Here is an 18,924-nt window from a genome sequence, read left to right on the forward strand (position 1 = left end):
AATCCCAAGGATCAAGGTTGAAAACAATTTTTTTTAAAAAAACGAAACTTTACTTCCGTTCTTAAAATCATCCCCCACAAACTCCCCCACAGCTTTCTCACATGGCATCAGGGACAGAAATGTGTGTGTGTGTGTGTGTGTGTGTGTGTGTATGTGTATGTCATCCTTCTGAAATAGGGATTTAAATCAGAATGAGTAACGTAATATCAAATTACCAAGGATTATGAATTCTGTGCACTTGGGAATTATGCAAAATCAGCAAGGGCAAAGACTTACATAAGGTCTTTTCTGATCCTTGAACAGTGTGGCTCCTCTATAAATATCCCTTAATAGGAATAGCAGAGTGATAAAGTATAAATTTGTGAATCCTAGGCAAACATTTAAGAAAGGTCTCCTTGAAACAAGACTTTATCCCTTATATCTGTATACACTTTAAAATGTCTCAAATGCATTCAAATTACTTACCTGTGAGTGAGGAGGGGCATCTCGTGACACAGCAGTGAATTGACTGGCCTGGAGTCTCAAGGCTAGGACAAGCAAGGCTCAGCCTGACTTGAATCTGGTCTGAAGGTCCACCAGGCTGCATCTCAATGAAAATTGTTTCTTTGGAAAGCCATAAATTTCCAGAGAAATTTAAAAGAGAAGGGTGGGTACACATCCTCTCAGTTGCTATTGGGCCCCCAGGCATTGCCAGGAAGGTTTCCTGTTACCGTATTTTTGCTTTTTGTTCACTAGCCAATTCTAACTGGATGAAGCTGGGGCACGCTGGTGCTTAAGAGGTAACAATTTCAGGGATTCTGCCCAAAGTGACTGAAAGAGGGTAGGGGAAATTATTCCGGAGCAAAGGAGCAGCATTAGGGACTAGCCTCAACTAGTGTGATTGCCGCCCTCCCCATCAACTCCCAGGTTTATTTTCTATCATTTCACCCTATTCCTTTTCTTTCCAGTCCTTCTCCCAGATGTAATTTATGCCCATCTCTTCTGGTAGAGATAAGCTCCAAGAGGGCAGGGACCCTGTCTTCTATACACCAGTGCATACCCAGTTCCTGGCACGGGGCTTGAAACAAAATTGGTGCTCAGTGAAGGCTGGTTAAATAAATGAGCACTTGGGAATAATGTGAGAATAATGAAATTCGAACGGGTCCGAGCTTGCGATCCCCCATTGCTGTAGCGTGGGTCCCAGGAAATGGGGGACATGGGGTAAAAACATCCCTCCCTTTTCCTCCCCGGCAGCAGGGCGGCAGGATGGCCTGGGAACCCGACTGGTCCTCGTGAGATGCACGCTAGGGGTACCGAGAGCCCTTCGCCGCAGCCATTTCCTGCTCTTTGTGTGACAGCCGCGGTGGCAACCGGGCCGGGCACCGGGAGGGAGGCGGAGCGCGGCTGGCGGCGGGGCGGGGCCCGGGGCGGGGCCGAGCGGGGCCGCCAGCAGAGCGGAGCCCGGCAGAGCATCCTGCGCCCCGGCGTGGGGCCCTGCCGTAGCCTCGGGCCCTGGCCCTGGACCTGCCGCAAACCCAGGTAAGCGCCATTCCCCGGCCTGGGGACCCAATCCGGGGTCGGGATGCTGATGGTGACCGGGATGCGGCCGTGAGGACGCGCGAAGAGCCGGCATCTTATCTCCCAGCCCGTGGAGGGCACTGGGCGCCGCGCCCGGGTTAGCGGCCTGGGGGCTCCCCGGCAGTCCCCGGAGTCCGGGCCCCGGGCCCGGGGCGCCTCCCTTAGCTCTCCGGCCCAGCTTGGGCCGCACGCGCCGGCCCTCTGCAAGGACGCGCGGGCGCACGGCGGAGCTCGGGCGCGGCGGCCCCAGTAGCAGCAGGTGCGCGGCCTGGGCCGTAGCCGCCTGCGGGAGAGGAGGCGGCGCTAAACCTGAGGACCCGAGACACCTGCAGCGGCCGCCAGCACCGCTGCGGCGACATCCTTGCGCCCAGGTGCCGCGGGCCGCCTCCGCCGGGGCCACCGTCACCTCCCCCAGGGCCAGCGAGACCAGCCTGGGCCCGCCTGGTAGCTGCCTCGGGCACCGAGCGCCCTGCGGTGAATGTGAGATGGGTGGGGCGAGGGGCGAAGCGGAGACGTTTGGGAGTGGGGCGCTTTCATGAGAAGAGGAGGCACCACCCTTCTGACCCGCTTTGAAGCCTACTGGCCTACCGGATCCTCTCTCGCCCGGCCGCGTGGGGGCGGGGGAGGAGGTGGGGAGAATGCAATGAGGGGGCTGACTCCTGGGAGAAAGGTTGGGTTTTCTGAGCTCTGAAGAACCAGGAAGATGCCTACCTGTCTAACTACCTAGTAGCTTCCTCTGGTCAGGAACAGCCCTTCCCCTCAGTGGGTAAGCCGGCCTATTTATAAAGGAGGAGAAGGGGGTGCAGTGGTTTTGGGGTGGGGGCCGGTATGGTCCAGCGGGGCCTGAAGAATAGCTAGGAGAAGGATGGGGCTGGGAAGAACACTGGGAGTGCCCAGGTGCCCAGTCCCAGCCCAGGCAATCTGACTTTGACCTCTGCCTGCCTGTTTTCCCCAGCAGGGTGGAAACTCACTCAGGCTGATGGGCAGTCAGCTCCCCTTCCTATCAGCTCCTGGCTGTCTGCACCTTCACAGGTGGGCAGGGAGGCTGGAGCAGTCCTGCTGGCATGAGAGGCAAATCAGGAGAGTGTTGACGCCCGCGTTCCCCTCTGCCACCTCCCGCCTGCATCCCCTGTAAGGCAGCGGATCTCAGCATACTCTTGACCACAGGTCACGTTGCAAGTTGGGTCCCAGAGCCCTCAGATCTTGGAGGGTGAAAATCTAGGTCCATATTCTTGGTCAAGATTGTGAAGGCCTTGAAGTCTTCTCCACCACCAGACCCCTTCTCTATGGACTCCCACCCCCACTTGCGTAAATGCCCTGTGTTTCCCCGGTTCTCCCAAGTCAAAGTTCTCCCAAGTCAAAATTTGTGAACCTGTTCCTTCTGAAGAGCTTAAATACAAAAGACTTCCTCACTTGATTAAGAGCAGGTGCTTGAGAAGTCATTTGACTAGAAAGGAAACAAAGGGTGGAGACATTTTAATGGGAAACGAAGCTCTAAGTGAAAATATTGACATCTCTAATGGTGGAATTTCAGACAGCAGGCTGGAAATGTGGGGGGGGGTGGGGGGCAGCTGTCCCTGAAATGACAGCCTCTAGCAGCTTTCAGCTCTGTGTACTTGCAAGGGCAGTTTTGGCCCTGAGGGCAGGAATATGTAGGAGTGTATGCATGTCTGGTCAGAGTCATTGTCACCAGGAGACATCTGTTGAGCACCCAGTGTCCACTTGTGGGAGGTGAAACTTCCTATAGAGAACTACAGGTCGGCACTGGCTGCCACATGCTGGGCAGTTCCCAGCCACCAGAAGAGTATGTTGTTGCTTTCCAAGCTGGTGTCTCTGCTCACTCAGTGCCAGTGCACTGAGCCTCTGGCTGGGATCGGGAGCTCTCTGCTCACTAAGCTTCTTTATTATGTTTCCTGGCCAGTTCTGACTGGTTCCGGAGGCACCCAAGCCTGCCTTGTTCAGTCCCTGCTGGAAAATGGAAAAGGAAAAAAAGCTTGCTTTAGGCATTAGGCCAAGATTACTGACTTCCCAGAGTGGGTATAAAATCCACTAGGGTTGGAGAGTTTTTCTCAGATTCGATCTGAGGCTGGCCCAGAGAAGTAAATAGATATGAATATAAAAACTAGAAAAGGGCCCAGGGAGATTACTGCATGTCCCCTCTGATATATCGTGTCCTCTCAGGTGTTCAGTGGGCCTCTGCTGCTGTCATTGACCAGCAAGTAGAATTAGGTGGTGAAAAGGCAACAAGCTAATCAACGTTGGGGACACACTCCTGGAAAACAGAGCAGGGCTCTAGTTTTCATGTTTCAGGATTGGCCTGCATGCTCAAAGAGGTTTATTTGGGCCACTTTTGGCCTTGGGGTTCCACCAAGAACTTCACAAAATGGTGACCTCCATGTGGTCACCATAACAATGAGTCTATTTTTTTTTTTTTCTGGCACGTATTAATTATTCACTTGGTAGTTGATGAAACCAGACATCAGTCACCTCATTAGAGTTTTTGTGAAAGGCCTTTGGTCTTTTCATTCCAAGAAGCAAAGCCATGTCTCAGGTCCAGAGATGGACCCTGTGTCAGTACTGGAGGTGGTGGGAGAGGGTGGCGGGTGCTGCTGGCTTCTAGGCAGTGATGTGGGAGGTCAGCTGTGGTGGAGAAGGAGCTGACACTTAATTGGATGCTCCTGTTAAATGAGAGATTCGCAAGCATGCTAAGCAGAGTGTCTAGCATACAGTACTATTTTTGTTATAATATATTGATTACATAATCATTAAGAATTTGGCTTAAATATGTTTAACCCATAGCGCTTACCAACCCTCTACCACCAGAGCTTTCCTGAATTTTTGCTTTATGAAGGGAACTGGTCTCTGACCAAGAAACCCAGCTCCAGGTTTTACCTGTAAAAGGTAGCCAAAGGAAAAAGTGATGAGGCATGGCAGGCAGTAAAGGCTTCAGGTATGGAGTGCTTTTAAGTGGCACATCGAAGATGACTATAACTTGATAGGCAGGGAGAATGGGGAGGGAATAAGCTGAGCAGAAGCTCAGAGCTAGTTCTCACATTTCAACACTCAGAGGTCAGGAAGGACCTTTTCCTTTGTATGTACTCAGGATTTTGCAACCGACCAGAAATGTTGAGGGCAGGCTTTGGTCTCTGGACAGAGCAGTGCAGTTCATTTAGGACACTGGACTTATTCCTTGTTTACTGTGTACCTTTAGGCCAACCATTACCTCTCTGACTATAAAAATTGAGCGACAAAACTCAGTCTGCCCAGCTTGTTACCTGCCTGTCATCACAGGAGACTATGGATGAGATGATGTCTGTAAATCCTAGTCTGAGTAGAAGAAAGCATGGAAAGAGATATGAGAAGGTTGTCCCTGAATGTGTGGCCCTTTTGGATAGGTGCCTTCCATTACTAAAGGAACAACTTGCTATATATTGTGTGTCAATTTAAGAAGGCAAATCCGTGGCCTTTCTGTGCCACTGAACCAATGTAAAATTGAAAGGCCCTTTGCATTTCACAGAGTCTGTCAAGACCCCTTGATGGCCTAGTTTGTACAAAGACACTTCAGAATTCAGTCAATGGATGTGGGATGCCTCCCAAGACGCAGAGTTTGAATGTTGGCTTCCTAGCTGTAGCCATGACTCCTTGGGGCTGTGTGTGATGGACATTAAATGAGGACCACTCAAGCGAGACTTCCTAGGTCCCCACACAGAGGAGAAAACGGAATTGGATGCAAATTCTTGAAAGAAATAGTACAGACAGAAGAGAGTAAACCCAGCCTAATGAAGAGAGGCCCAAGAAAGGCCCAGCTGATGACTTCATCAATAGGCCTTTTGATTTTGTATTTATATCATCATGATATCATCTTAGGGCAGTGATTCTCAGACTTTAATCTCTAGGCCAAAGGAGGGAATGTTTAGTATGTCCGTGCTATAGGACTTTTGTCTTCTCTTTGAGACATGGAGCCAGGTCCTCTGCAGAAAGTAAAGGTGGTGGACTGGTTAGGAAACTTCGGGTGACTTCTGGAAGTTTGAAACAACTGTGGCTGTGGGTGGAATAAGAAACCAGTTGGGGATGAATGAAAGAATTGTCTGACTTCACAGAGGGCCTATCTGAGAGCAGAGAGGATCTGCACAGCTGACCCTCATAGAAGACACAGCCCTGAATATTAAATGACGGGATACCTGAGCATTGTTTTCAAATGTGCTTTTAAAATGTCACACCTTTAGACTGATTTTGGCAAAGCATGAATGGTGAGTCAAGAATTCAAAGCTGGGGTCAACCATCAACCTGCAAGTATGTTATATCATCATATGGGAAAAAGAAATGAAGACCTGCTTCTTTTTTTTTTTAAAAAAAAAAAAAAAACCTGACTCTTGGCCTAGTGCTTTTTTATTTATTTATTTATTTTTAACATGGGCAGGCACCGGGAATCGAACCCGGGTCCTCTGGCATGGTAGGCAAGCATTCTTGCCTGCTGAGCCACTGTGGCCTGCCCAAGACCTGCTTCTTAAGATTTGAGGTGGAAAATGCGTGAGCATTTTCTAATTCATTTGGAAGCATTCATAAGCATTTTCTAAAGAAATCATCTCAGATTCTTATAGTGATAGGGCTAACTTGGGTCCCGTGCCTTAGAGGACCATGGCATTTAAATTTTTTTTATTATTTTTTAATCAGAAGATATGAACTTTGGCCACTGGCTCATGCATCCAACTACATGAAGTGTTAGTTAAGCAAGTAATACCTAGTGTGCCCCCAGTTCCGTGCTAGTTACTATGGGTCATACCAAAGGAAGGTGAACATCCCCGCCATTCTTAATAATCCAAAGGATTAGTGACATATAAAGCAGTTTGTACGGCAGTAGGAAATAATAGGCTATAAACTGTGGCTCCTATAGGAATCCAGAATAATGTAGGCTGTTATTGGGTCTGGCTGGTCAAATCTTTGTGGAAGAGTCATATCTTGAATTGGCATATCTTGACAGGTGGCTAGGATTTGAGAAGAGGAGAGGTCAGTCCACAAGGGAATGGACGTCAAAAAGTTTGAGCAGAGGCGCAAGGCAGGAATGTCCACGGCCACAGTGGATGGTCCATGTCAGGGCTGCATGGTCTTTAAGAAAGCCCTTCTTTTGGAATATCCCATCTGAAGGGATATTCTTTATCTTTAAAGTTGGAAGGACCCTAAGAGAGGCTCAGGTCCAGTGAGTCTTAACTGGGAGTTTTTGCTTTTGCTTTTTTAGTAAGTACACCTGATGGGGAGACCTTGAACCCTCTCTCACATATAATAAAAGGTAACTTATTTGCAAGCCTCGGTACTTAAATTGTGGTTCCTATGAGTTACCTACAACAATCTTCACTCTAGAGGTTTTGACATCACGATGGCGACCTACCACCAGGCCAGCCTCCACGGTGACATTGCCCTTTCAGAGTGAGTGAAGATGTGACTTCAGGCCTGGAGTCGGCCTTCAGACGCTGAGGTCTGTGTGCTCCAACTCGGTGGCCAAAGCTGAAAGCCTCGCTGTCTGTTTCCACAGCAGATGCAGTGGCTTCCCTTTCCGAGTTTTAGCAGGTTCCTCTGAGAGGCACTTATATCTCTCCCCTGATATAAGTCACTGTTGTGTGATGGTCTCTCGGGGAGCCCAACAGGAGCACTTTGGCAAACCACCGTCACGCTGGGACCTCCCCACCCGAGAGGATGGGGTCTGAGCCCCAGGGCCGCTCCTGTCTGCTGGTTTAGTTATCAGCGGAAAGGTCCCCTCAGCCCTGACAGCACAGGAAGCTGAGTAAAACGGCAACTGAAGCGGTAAGCCCTTCAGCCCCGCCAAAACCCTTTTCCCTGCTGTAAACACTGAGGAGGGCAGGCCTGCTCTAGAGGCCCAGCTTCCAGCGGAGGTGGGCTGCGCTGCTCCGACCTCAAGTCCGCCAGTGGAGAGAAGCTGCAGACGAGGGGCCTCTGGTCCCAAAAGACAGGTGGTAGCGGACTTTAAGTAGCAAAGTTTGCCTTCCCAGCTGTGCTGTGTAGTGACCACGTGTCAGAATTGCTATCAAGGAGGCTTGGGCTGTTGTCTTTTACAGTACATTTTTAATTTTGATCAAAACAGTTCATGCACATGCTTTTTTAAAAAATCGAATGGGGTGGTGCAGTGGTGGCTCAGTGGTAGAGTTCTCACCTGCCATGCCAGAGACCCGGGTTTGATTCCCGGAGCCTGCCCATGCCAAAAAAAGAAAGAAAGAAAAATCAAATGGTATTGAAAGCCTCATAATGAAAAGAAAAAAACAAAAAATATCCAGTTCCCACCTTTCCCCAGAGGCTGCCTTTTTAACTCACCGTTTCTTACAGTAGTTGCCTCCAGATTTCTAGATGATATGCTTACACTGCCATTTCTTGTTTTATCTATTTTACCAACTGTTTCCTGGTGGGATGAATGGAGATTCAGCTTTCTTACACTATGCCCCCCCCGGCCACCCCTATCATCCAGCCTAGTAAGAGCTCCATTTTAACCTAAAGCATGTTTCACATGTGGACATTATTAAACTGTGTAAATGCTCATGGGAGAGTCACATAGTGTCCTTTTATATTTTCTTCCTTCTATGGCTTTTTATTTCATCCCAGAATTCTGATTCTCTTTTCCTTTTTTTTTTTTTTAAATATTTTTTAAAATATATTTTAAATATCCTTTGTATTTTTTAATGTTTGCTCATATCAGTTATTGTACCTCATCCCCTGGTCTTCCCAGGAAGTTGGAGCATTACTTCCAGCTCTGCCCCTAACTGGCCAGGCAGCCTTGCACAAGTCCCTTCGCCTCTCTGGGCCTCAGTTTCCACATCAGTTGAAAAAAAAAAAAAGGAGCTCAAGTTGGAGGAGGGGAGCTAGAGGCACTTTCTGTTCTTGTTCTCAGACCTCAAAGCCATCACTCCACTCAGAGGGTTTTATCATCTGAGGGGTCTTTTCCTCCAGGGTGGTACAGCCAGAGAACCTGCCAGATAGCAGTGACAAAAACAGACAGGGGAAGGGGCCTCATTGGGCCCTGCCTCGTGGTGGTCCAGTTCACCCTGCAGGACAGAGGCTGCCAGGAGGAGCAGTGGACACTTACCTGTCCATCTCTTTTTGCTTGGACTTTTGTCCTCCGTTAATTTGTACTCATACAGCCTCGGCTTGTGGGGCAGCATCATGGTGCCCTAATGCCCCACCTGCTATTCCAGCTCCACCTCTCTGGGGCACCCCTCCTCCTTATGTATACCCACAGTTTCCCAAAAGGGGTCACAAATATGCTAATATTTTTTGGTAATAGCTTTTTTGAGATATCACATACCATACAGTTCACCTACTTGATGTACAATTTATGGGTTTTTGCCATATTCATGGGGCTGTGCAACTATCACCAAAATCAGTTTTAGAGCATTTTCATTATCCCCAAAAGAAATCTCATACTCTTTAGCAGCCACCTCTCATTTCCCTCCAGCCTTGGCAACCACTAATCTACTTTCTGTCTCTATAGATTTGCCTTTTCTGGACATTTCATATAAATGGAATCATATAATCCATGGTCTTTTGAGACTGGCTTCTTTCAGTTAGCAGAATATTGTCAGGGTTCATCCATGCTGTACATTGATCCTTTTGTGGCTTAATATTATGCCATTGTATGGATATAACACGTTTTATTTATCTATTCATCACTTGATGGGCATTTGAGGTGTTTCCACTTTGGGGCTATTACAAATAATGTTGCTGTGAACATTGGCATACAAGTTATGGCATGGAAATATGTTTTCATTTCTCTTAGGAATCTTCCTAGGAGTGGAACTGCTACATTATATAATAACTCTATGTTTAAAAAATGGCAGTAATGCCAAACTGTTTCCCAAAGCAGCTACATCATGTTTCAATCTCACCAGGAGTTTATGAGGGTTACAATTTCTCCAAACCCTCACCGACATTTATTGTTTTTTTTTTATTATAGCCATTCTAATGGACGTGTAGTGCTAGCTCATTGTGGTTTTGCTTTGCATTTCTGTAATGACTAGTGATGGTGAACATCTTTTCATGTGTTTATTGGCTGCTTATATAACCTCTTTGGAGAAATGTCTATTCAGATCCTTTGCCTATTTTTAAATTGGGCTGTCGTTTCGATATTGAGTTCAAGAATTCTTTATATATTCTAGATACAAGTCCCTTAACAGATATATAATTTTCAAATATTTTCTCTCGTTCTATGGATTGTTTTTTACTTTATAGCACAAAAGCTTTTGAGGACAAAAGTTTGTAATTTTGATGAGGTTCAATGTATCATTGTTTTCTCTTTTGTCACTTGTGTTTTTGGTGCCATAGCTAAGAAACAATTGCCAAATCCAAGGTCATAAAGATTTACTCCTATTTACATTTAGGTCTCTGATCTACTTGAATAAATTTTTATATATGGTGTGAGGAGGGGACCAGGGTCATTCTTTTGCATATGAATATCCAGTTGTCCCAGCATCATTTGCCAAAAATAATATTCTTTCTTCACTGAATTGACTTGATACCTTTGTCCAAAATCAATTGACTGAATTTTGAAGGTTTGTTTTTGGATTCTTGATGTTATTCTATTGCTCTTTGTGTCTGCCCAATTGTCTTAATGACTGTAGATTTGTACTAAGTTCTCAATTTATAAATCTTCCAACTGTAGTCTTCTTTTTCCAGATTGCCTTGGCTATTCTTGATCCCTTGAATCTCCATTTGAATTTTAGGATAAGCTTGTCAATTTCTGAAAAGAAGCCAACAGGGATTTGATAAGGATTCCATTGAATTTGGGGAGCATTGCCATCTTAACAATATTAAGTCTTCCAATCCATGAACATGGATGTCTTTTTTCCTTTATTTAGTTCTTCTTTAATTTCTTTCAACAATGTTTTGTAGTTTTCAGAGTATAAGTTTTGCACTTTTTTCCCCATCTTTTATTTTTAATGTTGGTTTTATTTATTTATTTATTTTAACTTTTTTATTGTATAATTTAATGTGCATACAAAGCAAAGAAAGAAAAAAGCAATAGTTTTCAGAGCATTCTTCAACAAGTAGTTACAGGACAGATCCCAGAGTTTATCATGGGCTACTATACCATCCTCTCAGATTTTTCCTTCTAGCTGCTCCAGAATATAGGAGGCTAGAAGAAATAAATATTTTTTTTATCATCACAATTGACTATTTTTTTCTTTTTTGTGAAAAAATAACATATATACAAAACAGCAATAAATTTCAATGCACAGCACCACAGTTAGTTTCAGAGTTTGTTGTAGGTTACAATTCCACAACTTTAGGTTTTTACTTCTAGCTACTCTAAGATACTGGAGGCTAAAAGAGTTATCAATTTAATGATTCAGCAATCATATTTGTTTGTTAAACCCTACCTTCTTTGTATAACTCCACCATCACCTTTAATCTTTCTATCCCTCCCTTTAGGAGTATTTGGCTATGGCCATTCTAACTTTTTCATGTTGAAAGGGGCTGTCAATAATATGGGGTAGAGAGATGGAGCTATCTGATGTTCTGGAGAAGCTGGGCCCTTGTTTATTCTTTCTAATAGTTTTTTAGGAAGTTTTTAGAATTTTCTACATTCAAGATCATGTCATCTGCAAAGAGAGATAGTTTACTTCCTCTTTCTAACTTGGGTGCCTTTTTCTTCATTTTCTTGCATAATTGCCCTGGCTAGAACCTCCAGAACAATCTTGAATAGAAGTGGCAAGAGCAGATGTCCTTGTCTTGTTCTTGACCTTAGGAAGAAAGCATTCAGTCTCTTACCATTAAAAGTTATGTTAACTGGGTTTTTGGTAGATGCTTTTATCAGGTTGAGGAAGTTCCCTTCTATTCCTAGTATACTGAGTAATTTTATCATGAAAGGCCATTGGACTTTGTCAAAAAAATTTTATGCATTTAGGAGAACATATATGTTTTATTTTGGGGAAAACTTAGATTGATGCTAGTTTATTAAGATGATTGTGCTGGTTTGAAAGGGTGTATGTACACTAGAAAAGCCATGTTTTAATCAAAACCCATTTCATAAACTTAGAATAATCCCTATTCAATGCTGTATGCTTGAAACTGTAATCAGATCATCTCCCTGGAGATGTGATTTAATCAAGAGTGGTTGTTAACCTGAAATAGGTGACGACATGTCTCCACCCATTTGAGTGGGTTTTGAGAAGTTTTTGGAGTCCTGTAAAAGAGGAAACATTTTGGAGAATGAAGGAGATTCAGAAAGAGCAGCAGATGCTATAGCACCATGAAGCAGAGTCCACCAGCCAGCGACCTTTGGAGATGAAAAAAGAAAATGCCTCCTAGGGAGCTTCATGAAACAGGAAGCAGGAGAGAAAGCTAGCAGATGACCCCATGTTCGCCATGTACCCTTCCAGCCAAGGGAGAAGCTGTGACTTGTGTTTGCCATGTGCCTTCTCACTTGAGAGAGAAACCCTGAACTTCATAGGCCTTCTTGAACCAAGGTATCATTCCCTAGATGCCTTTGATTGGACATTTCTGTAGACTTGCTTTAATTGGGACATTGTCTCGGCCTTAGGACTGTAAACTAGCAACTTATTAAATTCCCCTTTTATAAAGCCACTTTGTTTCTGGTATATTGCATTCCAGCAGCTAGCAAGCTAGAACAATGATCATGTGCTATTTTACTTTTATTCTATTGTTATGTTTTATTACATTAGTTGATTTTCTACTGTTGAACTAACCTTAACTTCCTGGGATAAACCTCACTTGGTTATGATGCATAATCTTTCTTATTTGTTTCTGGATTCCATTTTGTTAAGGAACTAATAAACATTTATTGGGCACTTACTATCTGTGCTGGTTTAAAACTGTTATGTACCCCAGAAAAGCCATGCTCTTCTAATCCAATCTTGTAGGTACAGATCTATTATTAGGTGAGATTTTTACATTAGATTATTTCCATGGAGATGTGACCCATCCAATTCAAGGTAGGCCTTACTCCTTTACTGGAGTCCTTTAAGTAAGCTCACAGAGAGAGAACAGGAAAAAGAAAATGCCCCAGGAGAAGCCAAAAGAATCCACAGGAACTGAAAGAACCATTTTGAAACCAACCCAGGAGAGAAGAACCAGGAGACATTGCCATGTGCCTCCCCATGTGACAGAGGAAACTTGGATGCCATTGACCTTTCTTCACTGAAAGTATCTGCTTGTTGGTGCCTTAGTTTGGACATTTTTATGGTCTTAGAATGTAAATTTGTAAATTTGTAACCTTAAATCAAAAAAGCCAACCCATTTCTGGTATGTTGTATTCAGCAGCTTTAGCAAACCTAAACACTACTGCCAGGCAATTTACATAGGTCAACTCATCTAATTTTCAAAGCCTGTTAAGTAGTAATTATTATTGTTCTCCATATTGAAGATGAATAAAGTGAGGCTCAGAAATGTTATGTCAGCTGCCCAGCATCACACAACCAGGCTTTGGCAGAGTCAGGATAGGATTCTAACTCAAGCTGTCTTGTTCACTACCATACTAAACCGCTTCTCATGTACGAAACGGTGGTTTGCATTGTGTGCATGTATGTGTGTGTGTTGGCTGTCTAGCTGAACAGACCTTAAAGACAGGGAAAAATACTTCTAGACCTCTTGATGTTCATGAAACCTAAAGGTGACAGTTCTCTAATTTCTGCTTGGCAAGGTCTTGTTCCTCTTAAGGAAGGAAAAGAAAGCCAACGGGGGTGGGGGTGGGGGAATGTGCTTGGCACCTTTCAAAAAGATACAAAAACAGGTGTCTAGAAGAAAAGGCTTAGAGCTGCAACTTGAGATATTCTACTTCCATCTAGCTCAGTCACTAGCTGACTGAGTGACCCTGAATGAAAGTTTTCACTTCTGAGTAACACAATGTCCGCCTCGGAAAAATAGCATCTACCCTCTTGAGCTCTCAGGGTGGTTGTGATTATGGAAGTCAATGTGAGAGATCTATGGTGTGGAGATATTGGTGTAATAATAATAATGACTTCCTCTTTTGTAGGAAAATTGTTGCAACATTTAATTCATCCACTCACTGTATCAAAAGAAGCACCCTGACTAGCTAGTATTTCCTGAGTGCTTACTTAGAGCCAGCCTCTGTGCTAAGCCTTCACATGCCTTGATATTATTTAGTCCTCAGAATAAATCCCTAAGAGCAGGTACTATTTTTAATTATCCCCCTTTTACAGATGAGAAAATTGAGGTTTAGAGAGGGGAAGTAATATGCCCATGGTTATATCACTAGTAAGTGGCAGAGGACCAATTCAAGCCCAGAGTGCAAATTTATTTACCTTTATTTATTCACCTAGCATTCCACTTCAATAAAAGTTTCTTACTTTTTCATTGGCCTCCCAGATAGTCAAACAAAAAATGACAATGCAAATCTTTGCTTAGAGTGTTTAGGATATGGTGGTCAGAATCCTGCATTCCCAAAGCCAGTTTTCTCCTAACACCTTTGCTGCATGGCCATAGTTCACTCCACCCTAAACATGTGGGGTTCACCCTCTCTTGCTCAGCACCTGTCAGTCATCTCAGCCTGGAGCAACCCTCGAGGCCTTCTCAGAAGCAGATTGCCTGTGAGCCCAATGTTACTGCTTCTCTTGGTGATGCCAAGCCACTGAGCTGGTTATAATGACACTGAATTTCTCTGCCATAATCTGTCCCACATCAGGAGACTGCAGCTGTGTTTGGTAAATTATACTCCCAGAATGCTGTTAATTTTCGTATCTTTTTATTAATTTCCTCTTCCAAAATAGCAAAATGGCCATGTGTTCATAGACTGAATATAAAGAATCCTTGTCTTCTGGATTGCATAACAGGCAGGATACTCACCAAGAAAAGAAGTACTCATTTTCATGTATACTTCTGTTACAATTTCCAGAATGTTTTTCCTTTCTGATTGATGTGGAATTGGCAGTGACTTCTAGCACTTGAGCTAAAAATTCCAGATTTCCTTCTCCCTTAGGCAGTGAATGATCTGCAGACACACACACAAACACACAAGCCCATTAGAAGCTACATTTGCAAGGAGAAAAGAAAGGTTACATTAGCAGAATGACTTCTACTTTATTGGCATGGTAGGTCGTTCTCTTACTGATCCACTCTGAGGGAAGGGCAGGTATAACACTATGTTAAAGGGGAAAGCCTTAAGGGTTATTTTGATAAATCAGCGTTTTGATGTTTGGGTGACCCCAAAGAAAACCAGCACATGGAAGAAGGGAAAGATTACAGAAGGTAGGAGTAGAGGGTAGGAGGTAGGGAAGATGAAGAAATGGGGGGGGGGGGGTGGATAAGGACTGGGAATGTATTCAGTGACCAGAGTTTTATGGAAATTTCCAAACACACTTAACATTGGATAGAAAAGTGTAGTAAATTCTTTTGTACCCATCGTAGGCACCAAACAACTATCAGCTTCTGTCAGTTTGTGTATTATTGGTACCAGACAAAGGCCTTGAATTCTTCTGCCCAACACATTCAGTAACCAATTCCTGAGACACTGGTGTTGCAAAGAGAGAAAGAGTTCATCACTAAGTGCATAGCAGGAGAGCATACAGCCTAGTGATGCAAAATCTGTCTCCCTAGACTGCAGTAATTCGGGTAGTTTTTATTAGAGAAAATGTGGACAGGGTTTAGGATGATGAGTACTGTGGCCCCAGATGATGTAATTACAGGTGATCTAATTATTGAGCATGTGCAGATTGATTGCGTGCCTAGTCACAGAACATATGAGAGAAAATGGCAGAATGGGGTATAGGTGACTTGTAGGTTAAAGTCTAAACTACTGTGCATGTCAGGTGGGCCCACTTAGGTTAGATCTAGTTTCGGTCATCAAGATAATTTGGGATTTGGAGTGGGTTAGTTCTGGGTGGACCCAAGACCCTTCATTAGCAAACATTAAGGGTTGTCTTTAGTGATTACACGACTCTAAAGTTGAAAAACTGGATAACCCGGTACAGATGAAGGTTAGTCACAAGGTTTTTGCAATTACAAGAACAGAAGATAAGGGCTATACAGTCATCATCAGAGATCAAGGCAGCAGCTGGATTACAATTCAGAGATTTCAGGTATTTCTTTGTCCACTCCAATATTCCAGAAAGCAGAAAGGAATATCTATAAAATGATTCATTAATCAAAATCATCCCTTAAATCCTGACTTCTTGGTTTCATTATCTATCCTCAGTCTTCTCCCTTCTGGTATTATTTTTTGTTTGTTTGTTTTTCCTTCTGGTATTATTTTAAATCAAACCCCTGTATCATTTTATCCACAATCTAGTAGGTCTCTAGCAGATAAAGACTCTTAAACTGTAACATCAGTATCATTATCACACACAAAAAATACTAATAGTATGTTCTTAATTCTATCAGATATTTGGTCCATGAAAATTTTTCTTACAAATTTTATTCTTTTAATTGTTTCTTAGAAATAAGGTCTAATATCAACCCACTGTGATAGTTTGTTAAATTGCTTATAATCTATAACTTTCCATGATCTTTTTTTTCTCTTGCAATTTATTTATTGAAGGCACTGAGTCTTCCATCTAGTAGAATTTCCCTAGGCTGTGTTTTACTAATTGCCTCTGTATTCTACAATGCTCTTCTGTCTTTTATATTTCCTGTGAATTGGCATATCAATGGTTTGATTAAATTCAGGTATTTTGTTCTGGGCTAAAACTTCTACATGAGGCAGTGCTTGTTTTTTCATTGGGAGTCACAAAATGTCTGATTGTCCCTAATTTAGTGATATAAGCAGTTGTTGATGAACAGTGCCTACATCTATTTGTTCATTAGGGATTGAAAATGGTAATATTCTAATTCTGTCATTTTTTCTGAAAAAATAAAAAGAAATACTTTCATGGAGAGAAACATCCTTTTCTATGGTTTAGTTACCTAGTGTCATGCTTTGTATAGAAAAAGCAGGTTAAATACTTTCTTCTTTCCCTTTATTTACCCATTTTCAACAACAGTTGGTTTATAAGCATCCTCTCAGAATAATAAGGTAATAAAATCAAGTTTTGATTAAGTGTCATTATGATCACATGGATATGCTGTTGTTACGCTGATCGAAGCTCAAGTTGTCCCACCCATGGCCAGCAGAAGCCTTTGGAGTGGGCTTCTGGATGCTTTTGAAAACCACCCCAGGAGGCTTCCTTGCATTCGGGGATGACAAGATGTTTTAGGCTCTTCTTACACTTTTCTGTCTCAAACCTGGACTCACCCATTTCTCCAGGAAGCATTGATTCTTTTAATGGGAGATGATATTTGGAAGCCACCATCTGAGCTCTAAGAGGACTCATTGCCCCTGGGTTGGCCATTGTCTCTAGGCCTTTTCCATGGACGGGACAAGGAAATTTTGTTGTTGTTGTTGTTGTTGTTGTTTTAAGTTAAAACACAATATAAAATCCTACTGAAACTTCAAATTCAAATTTAGGACTAAAAGGTTTTTACTTTGTCTTTTTCTCTCTTGACAGTTTTCAGTATCACTAGGAATGATAGAATTAGTACATTTCATAATTGCTAATTTCCTTTATCTCACAGCACAGCCAAACATTCTCACCACAACAATACACCAGCCTGATTACTGAAAACCATTTAAGATTTTGTTTTGCAATTCTTTTTATTATTCTCAGGATCTATCCCACTAGGGATGTATAGTCAAATTTCTGAACTTGGAAAAAGTTCCTTTCTGTGTGGTATGCCAGGAACTAGACAATATATTTTGTTTCATTTGTTTCATTTAACTTTTTGTTTCAAGGGTTGCTTTTTAAATTTAAATTTTATTTTATAATTATGTGAAATACTTACATGGTTTTAAAGGCAAATCTCCAAACAAGCTCTGTGCAAAGGATTCTAGCTTCTGTCCCCATCTCCCTTACTCAGATGCCTCTCCCCAACTTCTCCATAGGTAACCAATTTTCAAATTATATGGTTTATCCTTCTATTGGTTGTTTTTAAATATAAGCTGTGCATGTCTGTGTATGCATCTCACTTTTCTTAGGTAAATGATAGTATACTATGTACACCTTACTTAATTCACTAATCACCCTATCTTGGAGACCACCCCATAGATGCACATAGAGGGGAATTCCTCATTCTTTTTTCTTGCTGTCTGGTCCTTTGCTGTATAGCTGTACCACAGTGTGTTCAGCCAGACCTCTGTGGATACACATTTGCTTGTTTCCAGTCATTTGCTATTAACAAATGACACTGCAGTAAATACCCTATGCATAATGTCTTTTTGCACTTTTGCCAGGGTGTCTTTAGGATAGATTCTTAGAAATGGGATGGTTGATTAAAAGATAAAATGTTTATGAAAATTTGCTAGATATTGCCAAATTTCCTTCCATAGGGGTTGCACCATTTTACATTCATGCCCACATTATATGAGAGGGCCTGTTCCTCCATAGCCTTGCTTGTAGCCTATGTCATCGAACTTTTGGAATTTTACCAAACTAATAGATGAGAAATGATATGTCCATGAATTTTTTTTCTCTTTTATTTTCTTCAATGATGTTTTTGTTGAGATATAATCATCTAAACTGTACAATCAGTGGTTCATAGTATCATCATAAAACTGCATTCATCATTACAATAGATTTTTTTAACATTTTCATTACTCCAGAAACAATAAAAATAAGAACAAAATAAAAATAAAAATAAAAAAGAACACCCGGAACATCCCATAACCTCCATACCCCATTTTTTTGGTCTTTTTTTTTTTCTTAATTATCTGTCCATACACTGGAATAAGGGAGTGTCAGTCACAACATTTTCATACCCTAAAGTTCACACTTGAAAAGCTCTGAACTCATTCAGTCATCTTCAAGAATCAAGGTTATGGAGGCAGGACAAGACGGTAGCATAATGAGGTGTGGAATTTAGTTTGTTCTCCAGAGCACCTAGTAAATAGCCAGGAACTGTACAAAACAACTGCTGGGGGGACATCAGTGACTTGACACATATCGTGCACTGGCCTGGAATGGGTGAAACAGCTGAGATCCCACAAAGAACAATAAGTCTCCCAAGCTGTGGAGGCCGGTGCCCCTCCCCCCATGGGCACAGCAGGCTGGTTCCCCAAGGGCAAAGGAAACAGACTTTACTAGTAGCAAGGAGTTAGCTCAACCAAGCTCCAATTGCAGAATTATTAAACAAATTCTGACTACTGAGAATAGGCCCCAGGCACAGATAAACCTGGAGTAAGTAATAAAGGAACCAGGAGTTTTTACCCCTGTAAAGAAGGAGCAGGGCTGATGAAGGAAGGGGAAAAAAGAAAGAAAGAAAGAAAAAAAAAAACCAAAAGCTTTTTGAGTTGAAGAGCACAAAATACTGGATAAGAGTTGGATCCCAAGTAAAGGGTACACATAGAGCCACATACCA

At 42.9% G+C, this 18,924-nt stretch overlaps 1 protein-coding gene across 3 annotated transcripts in view; it reads left to right on the plus strand.

Annotated features, from left to right (window-relative positions):
- Positions 1 to 1,430: 1,430 nt before the first annotated feature.
- CYFIP2 (cytoplasmic FMR1 interacting protein 2) overlaps positions 1,431 to 18,924 on the plus strand; it is a 151,511-nt gene continuing 134,017 nt past the window's right edge. For 2 of the 3 annotated variants that reach the window (XM_077137523.1, XM_077137525.1), the window contains exon 1: positions 1,431 to 1,518. The gene's annotated coding sequence lies outside the window, so the exon portion shown is untranslated. The remainder of the gene's footprint in view (positions 1,519 to 18,924) is intronic. The other variant, XM_077137524.1, reaches the window with a different exon arrangement.

The sequence above is a fragment of the Tamandua tetradactyla genome, chromosome 20, assembly GCF_023851605.1.
Source record: "Tamandua tetradactyla isolate mTamTet1 chromosome 20, mTamTet1.pri, whole genome shotgun sequence".
Classification (NCBI taxonomy): Eukaryota; Metazoa; Chordata; class Mammalia; order Pilosa; family Myrmecophagidae; genus Tamandua; species Tamandua tetradactyla.